The sequence below is a fragment of the Ixodes scapularis genome, unplaced genomic scaffold (genome assembly GCF_016920785.2).
Source record: "Ixodes scapularis isolate PalLabHiFi unplaced genomic scaffold, ASM1692078v2 PGA_scaffold3__209_contigs__length_174095766, whole genome shotgun sequence".
In the NCBI taxonomy this organism is placed as follows: domain Eukaryota; kingdom Metazoa; phylum Arthropoda; class Arachnida; order Ixodida; family Ixodidae; genus Ixodes; species Ixodes scapularis.
In genome coordinates this window covers 65,268,438-65,293,749 of record NW_024609868.1, presented here as the reverse complement: position 1 = coordinate 65,293,749, position 25,312 = coordinate 65,268,438, and the positions used below count along the sequence as shown (strand labels likewise).

Below are 25,312 nucleotides of genomic sequence, written 5' to 3'. Positions count from 1 at the left end.
GTCGGCAATTAACATATTCCATTTTTGATTTACATTATTATTCTAGGTGCGCTTGTAATCAGATCAGTTGTAATCAGTGATTTCCATACACCCCCCCCCCCCCCTTTTACAGGGGTGTAAACCCCCCTTTGTTTTTCCGAAAGCACCCCCTCAATTCACCACGACTCCTTTACTTTCAATGCCCCCCCCCCCCCCCCCCCCCCCCCCAACCTGAAAATTTAGACAACCGCCCTAATTTCAATTCCCAGGTAAACCCCTGGTTGTAATCACAACAAGATTATTTTTTGCTTTTCCCTTACTTCGATCCGCTCACTCTCCTCGTTGGTCAATATTAGTTTTGACTGTATGAACATTTCTACACCCTGAAGTTACTGTGGCATTAAATAAAATCCAGAAACATCCTGGCATGGTTACGATGTCATCGACAAAACATACTCGTATAAAACATTACATCGAGTGCAGTATTCAGGGAGCGATCGTTCAAGTTCGATCATTAGGAGACATTAAACATCACGTGACATTATGGTGACTAGTCATGGTGTCACGTGACAATTGGATTGCACGTAATACCGTAACGTCACGTCCTGTCACGTCATGTGCCTTGGGGTGCGCGTACGTATAAATGTCATTTTAGAGCATTCAAGATACACATCTACCTGCAAACGTCTACGCGGATGGCCTGCCTGGCCCTGGAGCCCCTCTTGTGGACGTTGACGATGTACTTCCACACGGAGCGGTCGTTGAGGCCCACCCTGGGAAACACGAACCTGGTACGCACCAGACACGCCGGGTCTACCTCGAAGGCTCGCTTTACCCGGACCCTGAGAGGAATAATGGGTTTCCACATACGGATGCGTCGTTCTCATCACTAGTGTCGTCATCACAGCCATCACACCACTTGGGCGGCCGCAATGAACACTAGTCTTTCACGTCCAGGCGCCTGCCGCTTTCAAGTCCTGGCTACTGAATCGACCAGTCATCAAACCATCGACAGCTGTTTTACTTTTTACACGTTTTTTCGGTCGTTGTTCTTTAACTATTACTCGAGAAATTCGTGCGCAATAGAAGACATAGGCGCGATAGCGTAGTTCTGGTACAACAACAGCGCCAAAAATTACTATGGACTTGGAACAAACGTATACAAAGCGCTAATTGACAACAGCTTATTATAAAAAATAAAAAAAATTATCCGCCCACTTTGTAAATAAAAAAAAAAATCACCACATCATACTTGAAAGTAAAAAAAGAAAAAAAAAAACGCAACACGTCACACTCTTTTTTTTTAGAACAAACCGGGACAAGGCGGCAATGAAATTATGTACTTTGCCTCTTGCTCACGGTAACCCCAGCTTTGTAAATGCTTTGTCAGTATGCGGGTATGCTTGCACGAGGATATGTATGAATGTATAAAGTATACATATTATAGTTGTTTATGCCTTTATACACTCTAAATTCACATTTACTGGTGGTCAATTCGTAAAATTCTCAAAGCGGGACTGATAAAAGTTTTGTGATATGGGCTGTTCGGGCGAGCCAGTACCATTGGGTCGTTTTTATCGCACACCCGTTTAATGTTGGCGGCTCCCACTTAAGTGCCGTATGACACCGACAAGCGATAGAAAGTTGGCGTACCGAGTTCTTGGACTAACCTGTACTTCAACTCGTTTATCCAGGAGACTAGCTCAGACAGGAAACAGCCTCCTGCCTCCGTCGTCTTCATCACCGAGTTCTTCACCTTCAAATCTGCAGTTTGCAATCACACGCTCCAACTACCCCTCGACTGTATGTGTCATTTCAGTTCTTTTAACCACCATTGTGTCTAACGTCTGAATGACCCTGAAATTAATAAAAGAAAAATTGTCGATTCGATATACACACCGGCACTTCTTGCCTGGGTACGACGGCTTTCATATACCGTTTCCTCGTCCATTTTAATTGTGGGGAGCAACAGGTCTAACAGAAATGACGGCTCTATTTTTCCTTGGCCAGCCCCCAGGAGAGTAGCGAAGAGCCTACTGGACGCTAAACAATTAGTGCGCGTTCACAATGTAGTAGAAACGTTTGTTAGAAATGATACATCCAGACACTACTTCCGCTGTGTCTTAATATCACATTGATTCAATGTAGTGAATCGTTTAGTGATCACACGCTTGGGGGTAGAAAAAAAAAAAGTCGAAGTCAAGTCGCTCACTTAAAAATAGTGGGGCATAAAGGTAGGTTTAAATGTGATACCAAATTTTGAAGCAACTAGTTTTACCCGTTTTACTCGGAATCAGAAATATGTGCATCATCATCTTGATGAACATGGCTTTCCAGCAGTTAGACCAGTCACAGCTGCATTTTTAACTCGCAAGCTCGTGCGAACGGATTGGAAAGCGGGCTTAAACTTTGTGTGGACAAATTTCACTTTACATTTTACCCTAGCTTACTGGCACTATACTCTATGTCACCTTATGGTGTACCGTAGGAAAGGCTATAAGCGCGAGCTCCTTGCTCTAAGGCACATGTCGGCGGCACAAGCTCTCATGCAGGGCTACTCCACCGATTTTTTCATTGTCTCCGATTTGCTTGAAATTTTGCTAAACTAACCAACAAACATCGCGAAAATAGTATCCCAAATATTAGGTCAAAATATTGTTTTTTCGCGACGTTATTGAATTTACAGTTTTGGTCCTCACCGTGTTTTTCAAGCTCGAAGTCTCTACTGGCAACAATGAAAAAGTGACGTCAGTGGAAGGCAGGGGTTCAGTCTTTGGGCTGTAGATTTCGTTTTAAACTGATTCGAAGCAGTTTCATGGTGTCGAATGAATGCTTGGGAAGCTCGCTGCAGTACCCGCGCTCCAGCACGGAACAAATGATTGGCATATTCTATTTTTTGGCTGCTTGCTCGACTGGCAAGCCTGCCTGCCACTGACGTCACGGCCCTGAAAAGCGCGCGTATATTTGAATGTTGGTTTTTGCATCATTTTCATTTGCCGATTTCGCAATAACTATTATGAATTTCGCGATTCTAAATAGCATACCGGAGAGAGTAAAGGCCGGGGAGTCAGAAAATATAGTTAGTTGAGGTAGCTCAAAAAATCGGTGGAGTACCCCTTTAAGGACAGCTGCCAACGCCATGAGCTCGCTCTTCCAGCCTTCGCTGCGGTACAACATAAGGTGAAACGGTGTATAGTGGGACTCATGATATTCGCACGCAACGTCACTGGCCATGAAGCTCCTCTGTTGGGGTGTAATTTTAAGTACAAAAGCGAGCGTTTTCATTCAATCTCTCTTTCGCAAAACTTGATAACGTAGCTGCGCGATCGCAGTAACGCCCAGCGACGATATTTGAATGCGGCTCAACGATTGGACCCGAGCATTGCGTGGGCACTCGGTTTGGGCTCGTGATAATCGATAGACCGAGAAGAATTAGGGTAGTGGCCCGTATCCAATCGCTGCAATGACGACAATAGCCGAACCATAACAATGTCTGGAACTCAGCAAGTGTCCTTTGCCTTGCCATCCCCAGCGCATGGCTATGAACAGTAGCTGCGTGCCTTCGATTTACCTGCATTTCCTGCACCAGTGCAGAAGAGTGCAGGGCAGTTTACTTCCGGTATATGTATTGAAATACGACCGGAAGCACACCACCCAGCACTTTTGCGTAGCGGTGCAGGAGGTGTCGATTAATTGAACGCAGCTAGTGAAGGCATATAATCGGCTCCAGATCACGTGGCCGCTTGTTCTGGCTGCGAGTTGAGGGGGTGAACGCTGCTCGTTTTTCTTCAATTTTTTTTTCTGCGACTTCGATTGCGTGGGGTGAAAAACGAACGGGTGTTTTACAGGTCATTACCGTCAAGGTTCCGTTCTAAGTGGTATTTGCGGAAAGTTTAAAAATCATTGCATTGCCCCTTTCAGCATTACTAAGAGTCGTTGAAGGCCCAAGGATATTGTTAGCTGTATTTATCTGAGCCGGAAATCACTCCAGTTCCGATATTCGCCCCCGAATGTTACCAGCCAAAACCGTTATGCTACTTCCTATTGGTGATAAAGTGGAAGAGTCACTAACAGGATAAGAACGGCAGAGAGAACTGTCAGTTGCCTCGCCTCCAGCGCGAGCTTTCTAGCTTCGGTGAAACTTCCGCGAATCGTGAGCCAGAGCATTACGGAAGGCACGAGCGCCAACCGGAGGATGGACATCCGAAAGAGACGCCCTCTGCTTCTCGTCTCGTTAGTGACCATAGGGCCCCACCTTTTGTGATAGACGATGGTGGGCGACAGGATGGTCGGCTCGTCACCCCAGTCATCGTTGTCATTCTCAAGATGGCGTTGATTATGCTGTTGTATGTGCTGCTCCTGGTGCTGCTGCTGACGGTGATGCTGATTATGCTGCCGCTGCAGTTTCTGGTGACGCTGCTGGTGACGATGCAGGTTCTTCTGGTGGTGGTTCTAATTCCGCGGCAGCTGGTAGTCGTAGTGCACGGCCGTCTTGTACGGCTGGTCCGGCAGCAGGGCCTGGTTCGGCTCGGAGTCGCCTAGGCGCTCGTCCACGTACAGCGTAGAAAACTTGAAGTGCTTCGACTTGCTTCCCCTCAGAACGTGATAGATGTGGTTCCTGCAGGCACGCCGCGTGGATACCCTTAAAACCGCGTTCACGCCGATGATGCACCCCACAAAGGACAGTCTGCGGACAATGTCTGAGGTGTTTCAACTTTCCTCCGTGTCTGATGGTCATCTTGGTCATACAAAAACTGTCTGGGGACATGCATGAAGCAAAGGTATTTGCATCATGCATGTCCACAGCCACAGTATTTTATGCAATGTTTTTTTGTTCATTTTCATACACCTTACAAAAGTAAACAGCTCTGCGTCGCCGCATCCAGTGCGATTAAAGGTCGGCTAATACCATTTCCTAAAAATCCAATCCTAATCGTCTCTTTTAAAACATTTTTGTACAATTCTGTTCCCTTGTCGTCCGCTCGTCTCCGGTTTTGAATTATGTGTAATAACATGCACCGCTTCAGAATACGGTATTGTCAAAGAATGAGTTCTTAAAGTAATATAATTGTTATGTCATGTGTGCCAAGTCACGCAGTTATGAGCCGCATGCCACATTGGACTGTATTTGGTTCAAACTCCGCCCTGCACCAAAAGCATCAGTTATACTTTTTCTTTTCTTTGTACGCAAGCCCGGGAGTAATGAGTTGGGCTCCGCTACATCACCCTGTCGTAATTATGGACATGTGCTGGTGTTTGAAACATACGAACATCGACTCATAAAATGCATTATTCGAATCAATTCACGTGCCGAACACGCGTGTCTCTTGAAAGGGTAAATGGAGCGGTTCTGGATTTGAGGAAAAACACTTAAATCGTCTTCATTTCGCCTCCATGGATCACGAATATCGTAATTTTTCAATTGTGTGCACGAAGGCTGCAGAATATCATTTTCAAAGTACCGCTGAAGGCCCTGCTTTCCGGGCCGTGACGTCATATTAGGAGTTTTCGGAATCTCCGTTCTCGCGCATCTCCGGCGCCTATATCAAAAGCTATCCAAGCGCACTCTCGTTATTTTCAAAAAAGGACAGAGAAAGGCGTCACGACTGGTGTCAGTGCGGGGGAATATAAGCCCTTCCAAAATAGGGCTCCTGACCGGTTCCATTTTCAGTGTCCGTGCGTAAGGCGCGTGATTGGCATGCTTTCCAAAGCGACGAACATACGCCTGCTGGGCTGAGGAGATCGCACTCTGGGCAATTGCACGCGCTGCCCACACGAGCGACAAGCGCTTGAAGTCCGCAAGATCTAACATTAGAAAGATCCTAGCATGATGTGACGACTAGTCAAGTGTTTTTCGTATTTTCTCGCGTGTAGTTACATTTTTGGGGAAAAACGAAGGTGATATTCAAATTCATGAGATAAAAATACTCTAAAACTCACCCCAAACTCTTTTTTTTTTATTTTTATTTTTTTATAAGTTTTCGAGCTTTTCTCTAAACGGGTTAGTGACCGCCTTTGAACGCGCTTCCCATGTCGCACAGGTGCAATGCGGAGAGGCGACATTTGCAGAGCGGAATGTTCTATACATGAAAGCGAGACTACGTATGCGCCGAAAAACTGGGGGAGAGGACGAGACAATATCGCGCGGAGACGTCGGAACCGCGATCTCTGATTGGAACAATTAGTGGGTAGACCTAAAGCTGCCTTTGTCTCCACTGCACTCGTCGCACCTATTCGAACGCGAGAGCTAAACGCCAGACGTGGGCGTTCCGCGTTCTAACGCGCCCGGTGAGTGCAGCGAAGACAAAGCTTTCGGGTCAACCCACGAATCATTCTCACCAGAACTCGGAGTTCTCACGTCCACGCACGCTCTTGTTTCCTAAAGCCCTTCTGTCCTGGGAAAAGTGGTGCCATTCATTCTTGTGGAAATGCTCGAGACACGTGCCGCGCACCACTTCTGGGAAGAACATGGCGTCTGAAATCTAGCGCAGTGCTGCGCTGTGCCGCCATGATCTTCCCAAGGGCTGTACGTTGCACGTGCCTCTTGCATCGACGCACCTTTTGCTACTTTTAAAACATGAAGGGACTTTATTGTTTCCTCCTCTCCCTCAGTTTCTGCGCGTAGCTTGTTCATACTTATTGCACAACGCGTCAAAGCCGCTGGCGCGAGGGTGGGGCTTGGTCTCGTTGATTATTTGCGAGCCTTCTCGCGCAAACGAAATCATAAATGAGAGCACGCTCTCGCGCCGGTAGCTTTGATAGCTTCGTATACCAAATATGAAACGGAGTATACACGTTTGCAAGAAAGGCTCCTGTGCGCTGCCATTTTGAGCGATGCTGGCGCCCCGTACCGTTTCCGCCATGCTGGGGTGCGCCAGGGGCACGTCATTGGGGTGCGCGATGACAAGATGGTGCCGTTTGCTGCATCGCCGATGGCTTACGTTAGCGGCACACTTACTGTCTCGGAACGCAGGAGGAGGTATCCACACAGAATCGTAGCGTCACATATTGTCGGACGGGGCATCTCTCGGGGTTGGAGCTGACTTTATAACGATCGCAGCCTCTGTTCCTGCATGTTGTGGAAGCCAGAGCTGCCGCGAGCGCAGCCATCTTTGATGCAAAGGCCATGCGACTTTTGGCGCATTCTGAAGAGAGCGCCTTGAGACCTCCGATCTTTTTGAAAATTTTCGATTTGTTACCGCTTTAGGCATTTTATTTAATTGTCCTGGCTATTTCGCTTTCGAAGACGACACGTGTACGTTTTATAATTTTTTTTTTTTAATTTCTTTCTGCGCTCAGTGGTGTACGCTTCGGCGAGAGACGCTTGGCAACATTGTACGACAACCAGCGAACGTCCTGGCTGGAGAGTAGGTCCGCCTCACCTTGGCGCGCGGTTCGAGGTTAAGCTGGGATCCCACTTGCAAAGGTGTATAGAAATCTCGACGAAGAGCTACGCACTCCGTTCTATTTCTTATAACGTGGTGTAAGTGAACTGCTTCTTTCTCATTGGAATCATAACCATATCATTAGTGCAATATCCGGATGCTGTACGAGCCTAGTACGAGCTTGCGGTGATGCGCAGTGTTTTATGCGGCGCGAGAAAGACAGTTCTGCTCCCCTTTTTTAATGCGAAAGCATTAACTGGTCCCCTGGAGCGAGCCGACGTCATCAGCTTTGAAGCCGCGCCAAACGGCACCTAAATCCTTTCTCCAAGTGTAGCCAGCTCCCAGCTACGAAACCACGCGAAAAGCCTAGCCAAACGGCACGTATAGTTTCCTCGATCCCAAAGCAGCGGAGTAAAGCTGATAGATTTCAACTTCGGTCCCATTGGCCACTGCGCGTCCCTTTCAACGACCGCCACCCCACGGCGCTGCGTGTCCGCGAGCCAGCGGCTCCACCGCTCCACGCCTAAGGTCAGCGCGTCGAGGACAGCGCGCGCGCTCGACCATCGACGCAAGTATGCCGCTAACAAAAGAAGGGAGCGGAAGAGTGTCGTGCATGCTTTCGCATTCACAACTCATAAGAAGTGCTTAGGTGTACCTCGAGCATTCCTTTAATGCCCTGAGCTTTGTTAATTTTTCTTTTTTTTAAGTGGCCATCGTGCATTGCAGTACGGGAGAACGTGGAATGAAATTCGAATCGCTGCTTCGTGATGCACGTCAAAAGCATCAGGTTCAAGTGATTGCTATTAGCGTGCTGCACATCAAGGGCGTTGTCCCGGTCCATTCGTCCCGCTTGGTCCCGCCGTGTAGCATAGGGCCCCAGGTCGTTGCCTATTGAAATTAGGGTGCCTACATGTTTCCGCTCCGGAGCGGCTGAAACATGTAGGCACCCTAATTGAAATAAGCGCAGCGTAAAAGGACAAGGACTACTGGAACGAAAAAAAGGAAAAATGCTGTCCTTTTACTATGGTCGGTGACAGCTTAAAGGGGCCCTGGAATCATATTTCAGCGTCTACCTTTTTAGCACTTTTAACGTCTCTGGGGGTTCGGGCAAGCCAGCGGGCACGGAGAGAGTAACTAAATACCAGTACGTCATTATTTAACCGGGCGACGCGGAAACCTCCTTCGCATACGGGGGCGACCCGCGTTGCCGAAAGCGCGCGAAATGTGAAATCTTTGGTCCTAGGCTTACTACTGGTCAGAGCCGCTAAAAGCTTTTTTTGTAGTCAAAATATAAAATATGAGTAACGCGAACCGTTTCAATTATATATGAAAGCAGTTTTTGCTCAGTATTTTAGATAAAAAAAGAAACAAATGCAGTTTATAAAGTCAGCAAATCAGAAATGACCCGTCGACATACCCGCCACGAAGAGGTAAAGAAGGCGGCACATACTAGAGAGGGGTAGTGGGATCAAGCACAGACGAGCGACGAGCGGAGAAAGGTCCCGGATGTACGCAGCGGCGCTGCGGTCGTTTACGGACTCGAGTAGCCGACCGATTCCGAGCGTTCCGAAGGCCCTCGGCGCAGGATTGGCTTGCTGTTTCGCCGTTTGGTGGTATGGCAGCACGAAGTGGCTCCCGTTCTGAACTGATCTTTACCCCGTGTTTTCTGTCGTTTGTGGCCAATGAAGTGTCATGCCGAATTAGTGTTTAATCGCGCAGAAAATGCAATGCGAGCCGATCTGGGTGCCGGCTTCATATAGCCTATTTAGAACATGCTTTAGTGGCGCCCTCTCGAGCCGTCGACACGGAGTGCGGCAGCCGTGAGCGCTCGCTGAGCTCACTACCCCTCCTCTAATTCACGGCCACTCAAGCGGCCAAAAACGCCATGAAGGAGGTTATTTTTTGCTTGTTTTTGTAATTTTAAGTTGCCTATAACTTTTAAAATAAAGCAAAATTCGAGAAAAAAAAAAGTTCCATTAAGTTACTACGTTCAGTGCGCACAGGTTCGGTGCAAATTAAGAACCAGTAAAAAAAGTCCTTGCAGGGCCCCCTTAAGAAACGCAGGTTGGGGCAGCTCCCGAGCATCTGATTGGCCAATGCGGTTGCCGCATTAGCCAATAAGAATGCCGACTCACGAAGCAATTGGAAGCCTGGTCGTAATAACCTGCGTTCCTTAAGATTCCAGTGACTTTAGCCATTGACCTTTCGCGTTGTGCTTATTTCGATATCTGTAGCGAACGCGCAGAGGTGGGGAAAGGGGGGGGGGGGGTGCGAAGCGAAAGCATGAGGCGTGCGGTATACGTGGGGTAATCGTCAACGTGGGTGCAGATGGTGCGCCCGGTCTCCGGGCAGTAAGGCGGCGTGGACGGCACGAAGCTCCTGCCCCGCCTGGGCGCCGGGCTCACGTCGGTGACGTAGTAGCTCGAGCTGGACACGGCGCTCCACACGGGACCCAGGGGGTAGGACGTGACGCCCACCTGGGCGCACAACACCAGGCACAGGATCGAGCGCACCAGCCGGGCCGGGCTCCGATGGCACCACCCCGCCTGCGAGGGGGTAGCCGAGGCGCGGTGATATGCACTGTTAGCAATGTCCCTCGACACACTGCCGGTACGTCGTATAAAATACAGTCTGCAGGTGTCTTTTTTTCTTATATGACTGTCTGGTGACATTAGTTGCACAAAAACTGCCTCCATATACGAGTGTGTTATCGCGCCATAGCTCGGAGCACGTGGAGCCCAGGCATCCTGGGTTCGATCCCCACCCCTGCCCGTTTCGATCTGGATGGGCATCGTACCGGCGTACGGTCGTGAATCACTACTGCATGGTGCACGTTAAAAGGACACTGACACCCCCCCCCCCCCCCCCCCCCAAACTTGGCTTGTAGCGATGTTCACCTCAAACGAAGCGAAAGTTTAGGGGTAGCTTTTGATGCATCACCCCAAACCGGGGTTGCCACGGTTGTAAGTTCACCTGTGTTAACCTGCTCAGAGAAACACGAAGGCGATGATGACATTGTCCCATGGACGGGCTTTAACTTCGGACCAAATCTATCTGAAATGCAGAAGGCATCCACTCAAACATTACTGAAAAAGGTCTGCAACTCCTTCGCCCTCACACAAGATGAGTTAGGATGTACATTGTCAATCCACCACACCATCAATACACTCTTAGCGGGGGCAACCTTTAGCAGAGGGTACGTTTTTGCAAATTTGTACCTTTGAATATAGGAGTTAACAATGTAACCGCAAACACTGTACCTTCTATGCAGTGGTCACGTGGAAGCTCCTGCATCAAGGTTACGGTAGCGTCTGACATACACGCTTCTTTTTTTCCTTTTTTGCAAGGTTTTAAAATGTGGGCGACCGTTGCGTCAGGTTTTTTTTTTTCCTTTCTTTAGAGTTGTTTTGAGAAAAGGTGGTAATACCTACGTGGATGCAGTCTTCACCGTATTTTCGTTTAGTCGGCGGAAATTATATGAATGATAAACTTCACATTATGTTCAATAATTAATCAAAATTTGATAACTAACCTTTTAATTAATGGCTTAATTGGTCATGTTGCAATTGAAGTCATAACGTGAGTAATGGTTACTGCCTAACCCAATCGAGGCGATTTGTGAAAAGACAACGATCTTTAAGATATTCATGGTTAAAATTTTGCCTTCGGTCAATTCAAGGCCGCAAGCTGAATATAATCAGCAGGAAAGTGACGCAGTTACCTCTGTCCCTCCGTCACTATCACTGAAGTTTGACAACGGCGCGTCCTCCAAAGGCACGCCGTCGAGATAGTAACGAGCAGCCGATAAAACTGCGTCACGCTTCTACGCACCATAATCAGGCGCGCCTTTCTGCGAGCAGTTTTGAATCAAGCAAAGAAAGCAAACTTTGGAACGACAAATATCTCAAAGGTTGTAATTTATTTTTGTGGACTGTCTAAATTGGGTCAGGCTTCAATAATTGGTCCCGTTATCACTGCAATTGCGGCATGGCCAATTGAGCCATTAATTCAAAAGTCAATCAACATATTTTGATTGATAAGTCAACAAAATGGGACGTTTATCCCCTCACCTAGTGTCCGCCGAGCCCCGCAAAAATGCGGCAAAGACTGCATCCACGTTAGCAATACATCCTTTTCTCAAAAGCACCGTAAAAAAAAAAAAAAAAAAAATACGCTCTGTATATAGTATCTACTTATGTATACTATTTAGCAAGTCATTTTCGCCAATTTAACCGCTCCTTGAATATAGCTTTTAGCAACAAAATTAAACACGAAGCACGTCCCTCGCCCTGAGATCGGCCCTCATTTAAAGTTGACTATAGTCAATAGCAGGGATGGGCAGTATTTCAATTACAAGTATTTGAAATACGTATTTCAAATACTTTGTGTACTTTGCATTTGTATTCAATTACAAATTGGGTAATGTATTTGACATGAGTATTTAAATACTAAAATGTGGGTATTTCAAATACAATTGTAATTAAATACAATTTTGAGGGCGAAAATACATCCCTCAAATTTATTATCACTGTCCAGAGCAGGAAGAAAACTACGTTCTGCACCGAATGCAGTGTCTGTCAATCAAGCACAAGCGTTTAGTGACTTTGTGATTACGGCGCTAGTCCACGGCAAGAATAGTGACGAAATCGACGTTCACAGGCAGACTGGCTAAATAAGTGCCTGTGAAAACTTGTGATGCTTTCCAGCCTGATTTCCATCCATATTTTTTGCCTGGAACATTCTAAATACGCGGGTCGTCCAGATTTTCTTAACTGGTGCGAGTTGCAACGATAAAAAATTCTCTAGGTAGTTCTGCGCGTCTTGGTCGTCTCGGTACTTTGTTGGTCTATACCAAAATGTAATCGACAAAAAAAGCTGCTTGAAGCTCTGTACTTTTTTCACCTATAACGTCCAAGCTGATTACATTTTTTTTGTGATTATATTTCTATTACGTTACTAGAGCCTCGGACACTAACTCCCGAGTGTGCGATGCAAAATTAAAATGAGATACTCAGAAACCCGTTGCAAGTGCCGTGAAGTCGCTGACGCAAATTTTGAGGAATGTATTTGGAAAAGTATTTGGAGTAGACCGAATACATTTAGCTGTATTTGTATCTTGTACTTAAATGCTTTTTTGGAAATGTAATTAGATTTGTAATTAAATACATTTTTGACGAAGTATTTTGTATTTGTATTTTGATACATATTTGCATGTATTTTGCCCATCCCTAGTCAATAGTATGATATTTGTGACCCTTGTTATTTTTACGCTTACATAGCCTCGCTGATTGGCGATTATGAACATCCCGCATAAAGATATGCGTTGGGCAGCTTAAATAATGCAACAAATGTTGAGAACTACTCCCTTTATTGTCAAAGCCTTAAAGTAATTACAAACAAAAATTAAAAAGCCCTGTCCACGACGATGTTCCAAAAAGAATGAACTTTTTATGCAAGGTAATGTTCGACAAAGCTCACCCAGGTCTTCATTGTCCCAGCTTAACCAGCAACGCTTTCAGATTTCCGTTCATTAACACTCGGGGTTCAGTATCCTTGGGCAAAAGCAGTTTTTGGAGCAGTATCAATGGCTGCGGAAGTGCGATCACGAAGGCTTTCACTGAGTGGAACACGTTCTCCTGACTTTCGGCCGTAAATCACAGTTTTCTCAGCTGTTGCGTATATGTGATGGACCGACGAAGTGGGCCTGTCTGGCACCTCTGCCTGCGGTATGAACAGACAAAAAAGAAATTAACTCACCAAGCTTGTGGAATTTTTCATATCATTGGTGTGCTGATCGTTTATCAATATTGGTTTGACAATATCTGGATTTTGTCCCTCGATTTACATAAATCATATATATCAGAAGGATCAAACTTTTTAACGGAAATCTCACGCAAGACAATGTACAAAATTAATTTTGAAACCTTTCGTACCTGGTTGGTCAAGAGGTACTTCGCTGCAGCTTGTTTCAGGTGTCGCTCAATGTGAGAAGGTACAGCGTTTTCCGTACATGTCCGGAAAGGTGTTGACTGCACTGATCCCGACGTCCACGAGAGCAGACACTTGCCTTTGGAACCTCGACTCGGACTCAGAACCAAGCTGGATATAAAGAACATTCGGTATAGAAACTCGAACCGAAGCTGTGATGCAGATTCAATCCTGCGTCGAGTATAACATCTTTCTCACAAGCCAAACGTGAAGCATACCTTGTGAAGATTTGTCGTTTTAGAGTAATCCAGATGAAACAGCAGCGACGACGAGTTCCGATCCGAAAAGATGCACGACAGCCGCGCGCTGCCGCAACCGCGATACCTCCAAATCTAAGTGTCGGCGATGAAGGCAGTAATGGCGCCAAGGAGTCTGGTCACGTGAGGTTACGTCTCCATAGTTTCGGAATTTGTTGAACTAAAAAGGTTGGGTTCACTCCTCCTCTTATTATGCCTCCTCTCTCACTCGTGTCGGCCCCTCCCTTCCTCTTTCCCTTTCTAAGTTTTCTTTTTGGGAGGAAACAAAAGTAAACAATCCTTTCGATCGTGTAAAGGTTACCCGTTCTTGTCCAACGTTACATCTTAGAGGTTACAACACAAGAGTCGCAGCGTAACCACTAAACGTGATCCTAGACAAAAAAAAAAAAAAAGAATCACCGTTTTAACCTTTAAGGCAACGGAAACTGTATGAAACCTTTAAAAACGACTTCGTAACTCCTAAAATAGAAGTTTCATCCGTCTATATGTAGTCATAGAGGGTACGCCGTTAAGAGTGTACCGGCGACCATATACCATGCAATATGTCAGTACAGCTGCGTTTGCTCTGAATTATTGTTGAGACCCATACAGCTGAAGACTTCGAACTGTTATGTCCATCGCTGCAACTACCAGGAACCTGGATGGTTTACATTGGATCTGCTGTGGCAACAAAAAACGCAGAAACTTCACACAGGTTGTTGTTGTTGTCTTTGTTGTCTCAGCAGATCACATGTAAATCATTCAGGTTTCTGCTATAGTTGCCGCAATGGACGTACCGCTTTCAAAGTCTTCAGCTGCATGGTTCTCAGCAATAATTCAGTGCAAACGCAGCCGTACTGCTATATATTATCCGGACACAACCAAGTTAAATTCATATAGAACTCACCTGCATCATAACATATGTATCTGCAGCTGCATTTGTCATTGGGGCCCCTGCCATCGTCAATACTAACTGTCCCACGACAAATCGTGCCAGGAAGTGGAGGCTTCAATTAACATCAATCTTTTGAAATAAAACACCTGGACGTAGTCGCTTGGAAGCTCCAGCTGCCCTGCCCCCTTCTATGCAATCTGCAGGTTCATAGCTTTCACTCTTCTGAAAGAACAAGCCGTCCTCCCTCTGAGAAGCACAAAGTATGCTTTAAACTGGACACCGAAACAAAGGCTTTTGTCGTGGTCCAGAAATACAATGACCCGTTGTGTGTTCTGAATGGATTTCGACGAGATAAACGCTAAACTCTCTTTTGACAATAGTATAAGATTTCAAAAGATATTGAAGTTGTCTCTCCTCAGGAGCGACCACTTTGTACTCTTACGTAAGTTTTTTGTGAAACAGCGTCTTCTTTGCTTTTTATTGTTTTTTGTAATTTTTATTTTGCCATCGTGACCTCTAAATTCGGAGATTTTCGGATAATTGAGAATTTACAAACATTTTTATCGTCGAGTGTTTTTGTGAGTTTTTTTTTATTTATCTGAAAACGCAGAACCGGAGTTTTTCGGATGTATCCGAAAACACAGAACCCTAGGCATAAGGAATATGGATGTGGTGATTTCATCTCAAATCGCGCAAGAAAAATTGATGGGTCCACAAAACATTGTTGAACAAATTCAAAATTTATGTTGGTGGAAAACGTGTGACTAGAAGAAAACTTCAAATTAGAGCTACGGAATTTTTTTCGGTTCTTGAGTTTTGGGCTTTGAAAGGGCAGAAGGCAAATCTTGCGATTTTAGCACTTTTTTCTAGTGACACATTTTGGAGTCTCGCGACGTTTAGATTATCCTTTTCACAACACTAATAACTTTATTTACTGCTTTAATTTTTAATATAGAAGGAATAATGTTAACTAAAAGAGTGTTTTTTTAAATTCAGTTTTATAAAATAAAATGTTTTGAATATTTAAAATTTTACAATAACGTATCAAGTTTGAATCGCGCTAGTTTTCGACGTATAATTATTTCAGGCATAAGAAACATATAAAAGGAAAGCTTGTATGTAAGCCTATTTAAAAATTATATTATTGTTAATTTAACTATAGTTTATATAATAAACAGCACTGTAAACACGAGAATAAAAGCTAAAAGTACGACCTTCAACGTCATATTAAGAAAATACGTATTAAAAAAAAAAAAAAAAAAAAAAAAACACGTTGTATATTTGCATCGAAGCCGACCTGCGGGAACTGCGTTTGGCTGTTCCGAGAGCGTGGATGCACTTTCGATCCCTTCTAGAGAAGGGATCGAAAAAAGGGGATCTCGCATCGAGCTAATTGAAAGCTAATATGATCGACATAAAAAAATTAAAGAAATAAAACCTGTTTTTTTTTCATTAAAGCGGGTTCAAAATATTGGTAAATCTAAATTTTCACGAAATTTCAGATTTAATAGAAAATATTCCATGAAAATGAAATAAACTGAACTTATGCCCGTCGATAGCACGTCTATAGGACTAAACCGCATGGTATTCGGTAAGCGACAAATATAATAACCTATGAGATGCAAGGCACTCAATATGCCACCGGGTTGTCAAAGAGACGATGTTTGGCATTTTTAACCTGTCAAAAAAAAAAAAACAAAAAAAAAAAACTAGAATATTTCTTTTTGACCTAATAAATAGTCGGCATGGTGTACAAGCACAGAAAAAATACTGTCACTTTTGTATGCTTTCCGTATTCATACCAGCGTAGGGAACTGAGTAGCAAACTCACGGAATAAAAAACAGATTTTCATCCTGCTCCATTTAAGATTTTTTTGTGAAGCGAAAAAAAACCTTTTTTTTTAAATCGAAAATGTGTTTTTTTTTTTAGAGACATGAGGCAATTACATATATACTGTCACGGGTGGTGACCAAAAAGAACAGGAAATAAACAGGAAGAAATAAACGTTTAATGTGGCGAACTTGTGCCAAAAATAAAAGAGTACAAGAGATATTAATAAAGCGTCGCGGGCGTCGAAGTCGGCGAAACCGCAAGATCGAGCGCTGGGGCGAGACTGACTCGAGAAGGTCGCGAGCGGCGTCTTATCTAGAGTAGGTCACTATCTCGAAGATTCGGCGGAGAAGGTTCGAGCGTAGCGCGCTCGGGGCGAGAATGAACACGCACTTTCTAGAACAACATAAGCGGGGATAAACGATAGAAGTTATGTCCGGAGCAAGAATAAACGAGAAAGTTCTAGAAGTCCGTGACCCCTGCGCTCGGCATTACTCCCCCCCTTTAAAAGTGCATCGCCCCGATGCAACACAAAACAAAACAAAGCACATAAAAAGAACGGCAAACTAAAGAGTCATTTGAAACACATAAGATCCACAGTCCTATCGAGCGTAGTACGGCTTCAGGCGTACGACGTGGACGACCTCAGGTCGTGGTGGGCGGCGTGACGATGTTCGTGTTCCGTCGGGGATCACCTCGTAGTTCAGATCCCCGAGTCGACGAAGCACTTTGTAGGGTCCAAAGTAGCGCTTCAGGAGTTTCTCGCTGAGACCACGGCGGCGGATCGGTGTCTACACCCACACCCTGTCTCCAGGCTGGAAGTGGACGTCCCGGCGACGAAGGTTGTAGCGGCCAGTGTCGATACGTTGTTGGGCTTGAATCCGGAGTCTGGCGAGCTGACGGACTTCTTCTGCCCGTTGGGCAACCACCTGGGCGTCGTCGCTTCCGTCGACAGCCGGTTCGTGGGGTAACATAGCGTCCAGCATTGTCGTCACTTTGCGACCATGAACCAGTTGAAAGGGTGTGACCCCGGTGGTTTCTTGCACGGCCGTATTGTAGGCAAAGGTGACGTACTGCAACACCTCGTCCCACGTCTTGTGCTCCACGTCGACGTACATGGAAATCATGTCGGCGATGGTCTTGTTGAGTCTTTCCGTCAGCCCGTTGGTCTGAGGGTGGTACGCCGTGGTGCGACGGTGGCTGGTGTGGCTGAGACGAAGGACTTCTTGTGTTAGCTGGGCCATGAACGAGGATCCACGGTCGGAGATCAGGATTTCGGGAGCGCCGTGCCGGAGGACGATGGATTCAATGAAAAACTTGGCAACTTCCACAGCAGTTCCGGAAGGAAGGGCTTTCGTTTCGGCGTACCGCGTGAGATAATCTGTGGCGATGATGATCCAGCGATTTCCCGACGTTGACGGCGGAAAAGGGCCTAGTAGATCCATTCCGATCTGCTGGAAGGGTGCCATTGGCGGAGGAATTGACTGCAAGAGTCCGGCCGGCCTCGTTGGAGGTTTCTTTCGTCGCTGGCATTCATGGCATGATCGTGTGTATAGGTGGACGGTTTTGGGGAGCTTGGGCCAGTAATACTTTTCACGAATACGGGCTAGTGTCCGGCTGTAACCAAGGTGTCCGGACGTCGGGTCGTCGTGGCAGGCTTGGAAGATCTCCTCTCGAAGGTCGGTCGGGATTACCAGCAGCCACGTCGAGTTGTTGTTGCCGAAGTTCTCTTTGTAGAGAACTCCTTGTCTAATGGCGAAGGTCGGCAGGGCTCATGAAAAAACACGTGGTATGGCACTCCCACGCCCTTCCAGGTATTCTATTAGTGCGCGCAGCTCAGGATCGTCTCGTTGACGTCGGGCCATGTCGTCGGTGTTCACTGCGCCCAGGAAACACTCGTCGTCATCGCCGTCGCTGCTGTCGGAAAGTGTTTCGACGGGAGCTCTGGACAGGCAGTCGGCGTCGCTGTGCTTGCGACCTGACTTGTAGACTACGGTCATGTTGAACTCTTGTAGTCGGAGACTCCATCGCGCAAGGCGTCCTGACGGGTCCTTGATGTTCGCAAGCCAGCAGAGCGAATGGTGGTCCGTGACTACGCGGAACGGGCTTCCGTATAAGTACGGACGAAACTTCGTGATCGCCCAGACGACCGCAAGGCATTCTTTTTCAGTCGTGGAGTAATTTCGTTCCGCCTTGGACAATGTCCGACTTGCGTAGGCGATGACTCGCTCGGTGCCTTCTTGTACTTGAACCAGTACCGCGCCAAGTCCTGCGTTACTTGCGTCCGTGTGAATCTCGGGTTCCGCATCCTGGTCGAAATGTCCAAGAACAGGAGGCGCCTGCAGTCGTCGCTTCAGCTCGTCGAATGACCTCTGGTGTTCTTCTGTCCACTCGAACTTTACGGCGTCCTTCGTGAGGTGTGTTAGCGATGCCGATAGCTTGGCGAAGTCTCGAACAAAGCGCCTGTAGTAGGCACAGAGTCCGAGAAATCTTCTCACGGCTTTCTTGTCAGACGGCGGCGTAAATGCAGCTACGGCGCGGGTCTTCTCGGGGTCAGGTAGAACACCCTTGTTGTTCACGACGTGGCCAAGGAACTTCAGTTCATCATGGGCAAACCGACACTTTGACGGCTTGAGGGTGAGTCCGGCGGTCCGTATGGCTTGGAGAACAGCTCGGAGTCGTCGCAAGTGCTCGTCGAAGTCGCCGGAAAACACTACGACGTCGTCGAGGTAGACGAGACAGCTCTGCCACTTCAGTCCTGCCAGTACGGTGTCCATGACACGCTGGAAAGTTGCTGGCGCCGTGCATAGTCCGAAGGGCATCACCTTAAACTCGTACAGTCCATCCGGTGTGACGAAGGCTGTCTTCTCTCGGTTCCGTTCGTCGACTTCGATCTGCCAGTAGCCGCTCTTCAGGTCCATCGATGAAAAATATCGAGAGTGGCGCAACCGGTCTAGAGTGTCGTCGATGCGGGGAAGCGGGTAGACGTCTTTCTTCGTCACGGCGTTCAGCTGCCGGTAGTCCACGCAGAACCTAAGCGTTCCGTCCTTCTTCTTAACCAGCACGACTGGAGAGGCCCACGGACTATTTGAAGGTTGGATTATGTCGTCTCTCAGCATCTCTTGAACTTGCTCCTGGATTACCTCCCTTTCTTTAACGGAGACTCTGTGCGGCGATCGATGCACAGGGCGCGCGTCGTCCTCGGTAACGATGCGGTGCTTCGCAACGGCGGTTTGGCGTACCTTCGACGATGTCGCAAAGCAGTCACGGTATTCGGCGAGGAGGTTAATCCACTGACGTCGTTTCGGGCCCGGAAGCTTAGGGTCAATGTCGAGCTGTGCTGGCGACGTACTGTCTTGCTGAGGTGGCGAGGGTTCGTCAGCAATGGCGGCAATTTCCGCGGAGTTTCGGAGTTCCTCGACGTGGCCAACGGTTGCCCCTTTCGTGAGGTGTTGCGCTTCGTTTCGGAAGTTCGTCATGAGGACCACAGTGCGGCCACCCTGAAGTTCAGCTACCCCTCTTGCGACGCCTATTCCTCTTCCCAGAAGCAACTGGAGGCTCCCCTCGAGCAGGACTTCGCCGCATAAAGCTTCGGTGATCCCGACAGGTACGAAAACACTCGACCGCGGCGGTAAGTTTACGTGATTTGCGAGGACTCGGACCGCGGATGACGTCGCTTCGGGTTCCTCCGGTGGTGAAACAGGTTTTCGCAGAGTTAGCCGGTTCGCTCTGAGGTCGATGACGGCGCCATACTCGCAGAGGAAGTCCATTCCGAGGATAACGTCCCTCGAACAGTCCTGCAGAACGACGAACTTCACAGGGCACGTCTCACCGTGGATCTCGACGCGGGCAGTGCATCGCCCGACTGGTGTGATGAGGTGCCCACCGGCGGTTCGTATTTGAGGGCCTTCCCACGGCGTTGTCACTTTTCGCAGGCGACGAGAGAGCCTCCCACTCAAAACTGAGTAGTCTGCTCCGGTGTCCACAAGTGCCGATACGTCGTGGCCGTCGATTATCACGTTTAGGTTGTTGGACACCGATGCAGGGACGTTGTTGTGATCCGTAGCGTCGAGAGAGTGGGAGCGCTCCGTCGTTCTTGGAGGCTCTTTACTACGGTCGTCTTCGGCAACGCCACCTCCAGGCGTTGCCGCACTTAGTTTTCCCGGCGACGCAAGGGCGACAGGCTCTCTCGGCGGGGTCGTGGCGCTGGAGACGCTGAACGTCTGGGCGACGGTGAGCGGGACTCACGACGGAGCGGCGTTGAAGATGACGAACGTCGGAGATACTCCTCGATGTCACGAGGACGTTCGTCGTACCTTGGGCGCGGGTCGTTCGGGTGGAACCCGCGCAGCCCCTGTTGTCGGTAGGGGCATCGACGGTAAATGTGGCCGGCTTCACCGCAGTGGTAACACAACGGGCGTCGATCGGCCGTCCTCCAGACGTCGGTCTTTCGTGGCGCAGCTTGTTCTGGGCGGACGTACGCCCGATCTTCATGGCGTCGGGAATACTGCGGCGCTGGAGGTTCACGTCGAGGTGGCGCCGCATACGGGTGAGCAGGGGGTGGTCGTCGGGTAGCTGCGGCGTAGCTCAGCTTCGGTGGTTCAGGAGCGGCGCTGGCGAAAACTTCTGGCTGTAGCGCCTGCTGCAGTTCTTCCCGGACAATCTCGGCGACTGAGGGCGTAGCCGGGCTTGTGGCAGCAGGTAGCAGCTTCCTGATTTCCTCCCGCACGACGTCCCGGATTATCTCGCGGATGTCCGTGGGGTTGAAGCCGGAAGATGAGAAGTCAGCGACGCCGGGAACTCGGTGATAGTGGGCGGCGCGTGCTTGGAGGGCACGTTCGATGTTGGTGGCCTCTGTGATGAAACCTTCGACGGTGTTAGGCGGGCTCCGAACAAGGCCTCCGAAAATGTTTTCCTTGACGCCGCGCATCAAGACCCGGAGCTTTTTCTCTTCGGGAGCGTTTGGGTCGGCCCGATTCATCATGTGGAGAACGTCTTCGACGAAGCTCGTGACGCTTTCGGTCGGCCCTTGAGTCCTCGCTCGCAGGAGTTCTTCGGCACGCTGTCGTCGGTGCTGGTTGGCAAAGGTGCGTCGCAGCTCGGCCTGGAATTCTTCCCACGACGAAATCGACGCTACGTGGTTCTCGAACCAGGTGCGTGCCGTGCCTTCCAGAGCGAAATAGACGTTCTGAAGGCACTGCTCCGGAGTCCATGTGTTATGGCGAGCAACTCGTTCGTAATGTTGCAGCCAATCTTCAACATCCTCGTGGACCTCCCCGTGGAATGGCGTCGGAGTCCGAGGTGCGACGGGAAGGTATACGACGGCGGCGGCGGACGGGTTCTGCGACGACTGGTTGTCCATCGTCGGCCTCGTTGGCTGCCTGGTCCGGGGTGGCAGAAGTCCGTATTCCGGGTGTAGACCTTGGGTGCGGCGACTGGTCCGAGTTTCAGGTTCCGCGTTGAGTGGTCTTCTCACCGGGCTTAGAATCGGGCTGGCACTGCGGACCCTGGGTGGGGAACGCTGCACGGGCATGCGGTACCCCGCACCTCCACCAAAATGTCACGGGTGGTGACCAAAAAGAACAGGAAATAAACAGGAAGAAATAAACGTTTAATGTGGCGAACTTGTGCCAAAAATAAAAGAGTACAAGAGATATTAATAAAGCGTCGCGGGCGTCGAAGTCGGCGAAACCGCAAGATCGAGCGCTGGGGCGAGACTGACTCGACAAGGTCGCGAGCGGCGTCTTATCTAGAGTAGGTCACTATCTCGAAGATTCGGCGGAGAAGGTTCGAGCGTAGCGCGCTCGGGGCGAGAATGAACACGCACTTTCTAGAACAACATAAGCGGGGATAAACGATAGAAGTTATGTCCGGAGCAAGAATAAACGAGAAAGTTCTAGAAGTCCGTGACCCCTGCGCGCGGCAATACATATATAAAAAAATGAAAGACCCACCCCGACATGCGTGTTCAATTTCAAATGAAACCACCCATATAGGAACTTATAAAAGTTTTCCGTTAGTTAATGAAGCACTTGGGGGGAAAAACATTTCAAAGCGACGGCTCTCCGAGCACTTCAATAAGCGTGCATGATTTTTTATTTCTTCAAACAACTTCCTTTACACGAAGCTAGGCTTGCTAAGCTAGGCTTGTTGAAACCTCCCAATTTGCATCATTACTACTGGCACTTTTATGTTTGCGAAACCGAACGTATGTTCCAAATCTAGTAAAATGACACGATGTGAAACTCTCAGTTCTGATAGCATCGCCCCGCTTCGTCGATTGCATTCGCTTTTCTGCAATGTGCGCGTCTTCCCTAATTCTGCCTTTTTTTTTTTTTTATTCTTGAGGTATAAGTACTTTCAAGGTTTCATAAGCTGTTGGCTATGGTTCTTTGACGGAAAGTGGGAACGAAAGGGCAATCAACGAGTTGAGCAGCACATAGACATTCCGCCACCCTTTTTACCTCTACGAGTGTCGCATCCCCTTTTTAGATAGCAGTCGTGATTGTTTATTTAGTACAGACAGTGTCATTATGAACATCAGAGACGACTACCATGTGACGATCCGTGCACGTGATAGAAAGGACGAAGCTATAGGCAACCTGTAATTACCAGGAGGCGCTACCAGAGCTAAAGTTCATGTGCCGCCGCCTTCGAGAGCAGCAGACTTTCCCTTTCATTTTGCTTTGCCGGTAGGTTCTATGGTATGCTGTACATATATCTGGTATTTCGTCTCAGTTTGTTAGACAGAGTTAACCAAAACTGAGAGAGAGAGAGAGAGAGAGAGAGAGATAGAGAGAGATAGCAACTACCCTTTGCCTGCCAGTTGAGTTGAAAAAACGTCTTTATTTAATGCCAGACATGGCTCCTCTTGCTATAAAGCATCCGCAGCGGCAAAAAAAAAAAAAAAAAAAAAAAAAGAAAAGAAGAAATAATAATAATAATAATAACAACATACACACAGCCGCGCCCGGGAGTGGCCGACGGCCGTTTCACTATGGGGCGCTGCAAAACGTTGCCAAACGCTCCAAAGCGCGACCGTGCGACGGGATTATTGAAGGGAGTTCGCAGTCACCGATGGCCATAGGGGCAAGAGCCCCGCTGGCCCGCCGTCCGCGTAGAAGAAGCTGCAGAGCTGGTTCCACAGGAGCCACACTGTAGGCGATGGCTTGTCCTGTGGGATCACCCAGTCCTCAAAGGTGTCTTAGGTTGGTCTGCTACCGGGATGTCAGCCTAGGCCTCGAAGCGAGCCGCAGCGTGCTCGGGGCACTCCCAGAAAACGTGCATGCTGCGTCGTCGCAAGGGTGGTGCATGCTGTACAGTAGCCCTGCTGCGGGTCATCTTGAAATATGCGGTTGGACAGGGCCGGCAGCATAAGGGTCTTCGTGGCGGTACGGCGGACGAGAGTTTGGGCCCTGCGGCTCACTCCTGCTGGCATAGGGGTGGTATCATTTTGTTGTGCCTGTTGAAAAGGGAGGCCGCAATCCTCGGGTTGCGGAGTATTTTCTTTCACTCCAGCTTGCTGAGCGCGGCTCCGTCAGTGAGGTCCGGCTGACTGTCGTCGGGTTGCGAAGAATCGAAAGCAATATTAAACGTGAGTGACCAAGATTTCAGTCTTGAAAACATTAAGAGACGTTGCCCGTGTGCTAAATCAACAAAGGAGTGCGTTTTGCTGACCTGTAAGGTGTGTCCAAGAAAAGATAGTTTAACCCTAGAGTCGTTGCCAATGAAGGAAGACGAATAAATCGAAGTAGCTTCGTGAGAATCTAGCGAACTGCTAAAGAAACAAATGGGAAGTAACGCTATTTTCAGTGAGCCCAGAAAGTGCGTAACAAAGCACTTCCCGCATTAATTCATCCGACATGCTCAGCGGCTTGCTATAGACGCTTTACACACGCGCCAGATTGAGCCGCCATAGCCGCCCTTCTCTTGTCTTACCGAGATGCCGAGCCACTGAAGCGGGCGTTGACGGGTCTTCACAAGGACCTATGCTGGGCACAAGAACACAGTAGCATCTAAAATGTCAATAACCTGTCCTGCTGTGGTAATGATGAAGTGAAGCGAACGGAATAAGAGGGAACAAAAACTGAAGGTCAGTTATGGCGGCGCCCATGCACAGCTACTGTAAAGCGTCTATAAGCTCAGAAAAGTCGCATCTCAAGGCTTGTACCATCGTATTGCATTCTGATTTTGCGGAAAACTGGAGCGTCGTTCTTCCGCGAGTGGTACAATTCTTCATTGGAGGAACCAAATCGTGTCTATCTTAACCTGCGTCGCAACAACGGAGCGCAAAGTATACAGCTTCGGAGTTGTCAGCGACGACATCGCGCACAATACAGCACACGTACAGTTCGCTTTGCACACAGTTGAAGGGTGGCGGGAAGAAAACATTTCGATATTTACAAAACTTGTCCACATCTCGAACGACGAGGATAGCCATTCCAGAAATAGGTTTCATCTGTACGAGATGGCGAAAAGACAAGAGGTGACCAAATTGTTTTTTTGTTGTTGTTGTTGTTGTTGTTGAGCTACGGGACACGGCAAAAGTACGTGTAATGGCGTGGGGAGAGTCCTCGAGCACCAAGCGTCCTTGCACAACCTCAAGTCGTCACAACTGGAAACCATTGGAGGTGCTTATGATTTTTCTCGTGTAGTGGCCCCCAAAGTGTCTGGAATTGTACCCCTCAAGAACGATGCAGCATGCCTTGCCCAATACTGTGACACAATAAAAAAAGAATGAATTCTTTTGAGTCTTGTGAAAAACACTCAATCCTGCCACTTCTGGATGAAGGCTCAAAACAAAAATTTGTCTTTCAGGGTTGTGATAAAAAATTAAAAAAAAGCAAATCCCCAAGAGTAATGATAACCTCAACTAAAATCACATTTATTTTATCACCAAAAACGTTAGATGTGAGCTTATAATAGTAAAAATGCTGTGCGTTGTTATGAATTTTCCCGGTTTATCTGTATAATTTGTTAGTGTCTCAAATAAAAGGAA

General features: G+C 47.9%; 1 pseudogene; it reads right to left on the bottom strand.

Annotated features, from left to right (window-relative positions):
* Window positions 1-587: 587 nt before the first annotated feature.
* Window positions 588-25,312, bottom strand: part of LOC115315835 — a 37,402-nt pseudogene continuing 12,677 nt past the window's right edge.